This window comes from Amblyomma mixtum, chromosome 3 (assembly GCF_055824585.1).
Source record: "Amblyomma mixtum isolate Tamu chromosome 3, ASM5582458v1, whole genome shotgun sequence".
NCBI lineage: Eukaryota > Metazoa > Arthropoda > Arachnida > Ixodida > Ixodidae > Amblyomma > Amblyomma mixtum.
Genome location: NC_143014.1, coordinates 377,838,566 through 377,843,394, shown reverse-complemented (window position 1 = coordinate 377,843,394; position 4,829 = coordinate 377,838,566). Strand labels below are relative to the sequence as shown.

Genomic DNA, 4,829 nt, shown 5'->3' with positions numbered 1-4,829 from the left:
AACTCACAGCAAATGTCATCTTAAGAAGCCAATCGAGGCTTCCGTCGTCAACACAACATGGCGGCTTAGCGAGGCCTGTTGAGCCATAGTTGACCGAGGTCGCAGCGCCATATTGATTCGAATGTGACGTCACAATGACGTCAAGCCAGGTAATTCGTCACAATGACGTCACGCCAGGCTGCACCGTCGCCTGCTCGGAACGGACTCTGCTAGCTGTTAAGCTGACCCATGTGCGAAAAATTGGACGGCGCGCCGCACCAGTCGCCGCATGCGAACTGCCGCCTACTGCAAGCAGGGACACACGGAGCGGCAAGCATCTTTGCGCCGCTAGACTCAAGCCCGGCCCACAGCCGGTGTAACACTTCGCCACCGCACACCAGCGCCTGCGCGCTGCTTGGCTACTGAAGTTCCCACCAGAAAAGACAAAACAGCGGCGACGCGCGCGCGCCGGGCGACGAACTGCACTGCTCTCTGGCTGCCCTGGTCGCCGCTAGGCCTGTTTCGCATCGAAGCCGCGGTGGAGAGCGCTCGGAAGTAGCCTGGGTTATAATAAAATGTCTGCTCTTGGCATCCCTTTACTGCCAACAGCATCGTCTCACAACAAAAAATATGGTCATTTTTGCGGTGTGCTCGGCAGCGGAGCTAGCGGACGCCAGGCGCGCGAGCCGGACCGCAACTGCTGGGCAGCGGCAGCTGAGCGGCGGTTGTGGCAAGAAATTTGCTCGTATTACAGTTGCTGCTTCCACCAGCAACTTGACATTGTTCAACGATCCTCAAAAATGATCTATTTTCCACACTCCTTGGTCCTAGGGTTTATTATTTACGTTAAGAACAATCTTTAGCTCATTTTTATGAAGCCAGCGAACGGGCTCGAGGCTTGCCGGCCAGCCTGCAGGCTCGATGTATTTCGCATTCGCACCAGAAAAGACAAAACAGCCATGCTATCAGAAACGCTGCCTGCTATATTCGAGCAATGACAGCATGCCGAGCATTCGGCAACGACGCCGCCTGCGGGCGCGCCGGGCGATGAACTACGAGGCTCCCCGGCGGCCCTGGTCGTCGCTAAGCCTACCTGGTTTCGCATCGATACCGCAGCTGAGGGAGCATCTCAACTAGTCAGCGCTGTAAAAGGTACTACTCTAGTCACCCCTTTAACTCTGAATCTGTCCCATAGTAAAATAAAGATAGGTTCGATTTCCGCGACCCCTTCAACAGCGTAGCTAGCAAATACCAGCTATATGCGAGCGGCAACCAGGCAGCAAATAAAGCGGCCATAGGATGAAATTTGCTTGTATTGCAGTATTAAATACTGCGAGCAACTCGGCATTGGCCAACGATCTTCAAAAATTATTCATTTTTGGCGTTAATCTATCCCAGGGCTTGTTGTGAACATAAACAAATAATACTAGGGTGTTTTTCTGACGCAGGCGGCTGACAGGCCGGCCCCGAGAAACGCGCCCCAACGGCATTATGACGCTGGCGCTCTGCGCGCTCGCATTCTGCCGCTTGTCAGTGCGACGCTCCGCGTGCGGCCTGTCATTGACATCGGTTGGGCGCAGGCGGCGAGCTGCTGTCAGTCGTTGTTACAACGTTCGCAACGGCGCGTCGCGCGCCCGGCAAGTAGCAGTCATGCCGAGAGCCCGCGATACCTCTGCCTGCAGGAGCCCTGACCGTGAACCTCCCGAACCCGGTCGTGAACTCGAGTCCTCATCTCCAACGCAAGGAGTGGGTTGACTCGCAGCCCTATCCGCAGATTATGCCTAACCCTCTTCACGCTTCTGGAAAGCATTTTTCTGCAGCGAAGAACAGAAGCGCGGAGCCGATGCGCGCCGCGATAGCTGACTCGTACGTTCGTATCGAGTTCATGTAAACAGAAAGTCGTCGAGATGGGCTGACCTTGCTCAGCTCGATTCTCTGGCTCAAACCACCGCTGTCAAGAAACAAAACTTAGATAGGTTCACGTAAGCAAGGCTATATCGAGCCGATGATACGACGTCAGTGCGACGCTCCGCGTGCGGCCTGTCATTGACATCGGTTGGGCGCAGGCGGCGAGCTGCTGTCAGTCGTTGTTACAACGTTCGCAACGGCGCGTCGCGCGCCCGGCAAGTAGCAGTCATGCCGAGAGCCCGCGATACCTCTGCCTGCAGGAGCCCTGACCGTGAACCTCCCGAACCCGGTCGTGAACTCGAGTCCTCATCTCCAACGCAAGGAGTGGGAACGCAAGGAACGTTGTAACATGCGATAAATCATGAACTTGATACCTTTTTTCCCAGCTTCGAAGCTGCATGTCACACTCAAACGATCCAAGATAACTGGGCGATGTTTAAGAATAAGTTAAATGATTTGGCAAATAAATATATACCAACTGTTAACATTCGCACCAGCCACCAAAAACCCTGGTTTACTAAATCCTTAAAAAGACTAGAAAATAAAAAAAAGCGTCTCTATCGGGCGGCTAAAAACAACCCATCCCGATTGCAAACCTACTACGAAGCCGAAGATGAATATTTGACTGCGATCCGCAGCGCAAAGCGTTTATTTTATGCTACTACACTTCCAAATTTGTTGCGCAGTAACCCAAGACAGTTTTGGCAAGTAATAAACCCTCACCCACAACGCGCTATCACTCTCACCAATGATTTACAAGAAACCATTACCGATGCTGAATGTGCCGACGCTTTCAATTCCGCATTTGCCACTGTTTTCACGAAAGAAATCGAAACGCCCTCTTCTTTTCCTTATTTCAATATGGAAGGTACCATGCCAAACATCACATTTTGTGAAGACGGAATTTCATCCATAATCCAGAAGACTAAACTGTCGTCATCATTTGGCATTGATGGTATTAACTCTAAAATTCTAAGGAACACGAGACACACGGTTACTTCATACTTGTCATTGCTGTTCTCCCAGTCACTTTCTTCAGGAACCATGCCAGATGATTGGAAAGTGGGAAAGGTCGTTCCAGTCTACAAAACAGGTAACAGAAACTCTCCATTAAATTACCGACCTATCTCCCTAACAAGCGTGCCATGCAAAATCATGGAACATGTCATCTACTCTCAAATTATTTCTTTCTTAGACTGTAACCATTTCTTTCATCCCTCGCAGCATGGGTTCCGCAAATGTTTCTCCTGTGAAACCCAATTAGCTCTTTTTGTTCATGACTTACACACTAACATGGACACTAATGTGCAAACTGACGCAATCTATCTGGATTTTGCGAAAGCCTTTGATAAGGTGTATCACCAGCGCTTGTTACTAAAACTTCAACTGCTAAACCTAGATCCTAACGTTATAATGTGGATACAGGAATTCTTGTCCAATCGTACGCAAATGGTTTTAATCAACAGTAACTTATCTAGACCCCTCCCAGTAACTTCCGGCGTGCCCCAAGGATCTGTCCTTGGTCCTCTGTTGTTTTTAATATACATTAACGATTTACCTCAGTGTATTTCTTCTAATATACGCATGTTCGCAGACGACTGCGTCATTTACCGCACAATCAAAAACAAATCTGACCAAACTGCTCTTCAGAACGATCTAATCAGCGTTTCAGACTGGTGCAACAATTCACTAATGACGCTAAATGCCAACAAATGTAAATGCATGCACTTCTCCCGCCGGCGCAGTCCCTTTTGTTTCCCTTACACAATTCTTAACACACCCCTGGAACTAGTGCAGTCTTACAAATACCTAGGTGTAACGCTCTCTCACGATTTGTCTTGGAGCACACATGTCACTAACATTATCGCCGCAGCTAACAAAACCTTAGGCTTTCTGAAACGTAATCTGCGAAACGCCCCGGAACATGTCAAATTACTAGCTTATAAATCACTTGTCAGGCCAAAACTGGAATACGCGTCGCCCATTTGGAATCCGCACCAAGCATATCTCGCCGACGCATTAGAATCAGTCCAAAATCGCGCTGTTAGATTTATTCATTCATCGTACTCATATAATATCAGCGTTTCATCTCTCAAAGCAGAATCTGGTTTATCATCGCTTTTCTGTCGACGTCGCATTGCTAGCCTTTCACTGTACCACAAGTTCTTTTTTTCGTCCCTTAATCAAGCACCATACATCACAGCAGCAGCACGCATATCATATCGAACCAGCCATCCACTTCAAGTTGCACGCCCACGTGCCCGGACCACCACCTTCACTGCTTCATTTTTTTTCCGAACCGCCACAGACTGGAACGGCCTTCCCCACGAAATCGCTTCTACTACCTGCCCATCTTCGTTTTTGCAACTTGTATCTGACCATTTTTTCAATAACTGTTTACCATGATCCTTATTGTTTGTATAAAAACCCACCCCTTATGTAATGCCCCTACGGGGGACTTTTAAGGTAATAAACTGAACTGAACTGAACTGAAAGCTACGGAGGATGGAGAGCAGAACCGAAACCGAAACTGGTCCCAGGCCAGTGATTGATGTGTGACCACGCACTGCAGCTTAACGAAGTACAATTACGTGTGCAAATAATTGGAAACCTTTGTTTCACTTTTTGAATTTTTTATAAAGCTATTATTTTAGGGCAAACGAAGGCTAAAGACATGTCTCTGCGTTTCTAAGTATTTTAAGATGACGTAGACGAGTAATGCGTGTGCTGGCCGTCTACGGCGCATGGTCGTTTCATGAACGCAAAAAGCATGGAGGAAGAAAAACTAGGAGGGAGTATGACGTCACAATCTTGAAGCCTAGTCATAAAAAATATAGTGGAAAGCATCATGGGGAAAAAGGCCCTCACGTGACAAAGCAGCGCCGGATTTCGGTTTCGGCTTCGCTCTACGAGCAACTTCGCGACCATCTGCTTGTGTTCAC

General features: G+C 48.7%; 1 long non-coding RNA gene across 1 annotated transcript; it reads left to right on the top strand.

Annotated features, from left to right (window-relative positions):
- Positions 1 to 2,437: 2,437 nt before the first annotated feature.
- LOC149356902 (uncharacterized) lies at positions 2,438 to 4,376 on the top strand. Its single transcript, XR_016289846.1, has 2 exons — positions 2,438 to 2,980; positions 4,076 to 4,376. It is a non-coding gene; the product is annotated as an uncharacterized LOC149356902 (long non-coding RNA).
- Positions 4,377 to 4,829: the final 453 nt, after the last annotated feature.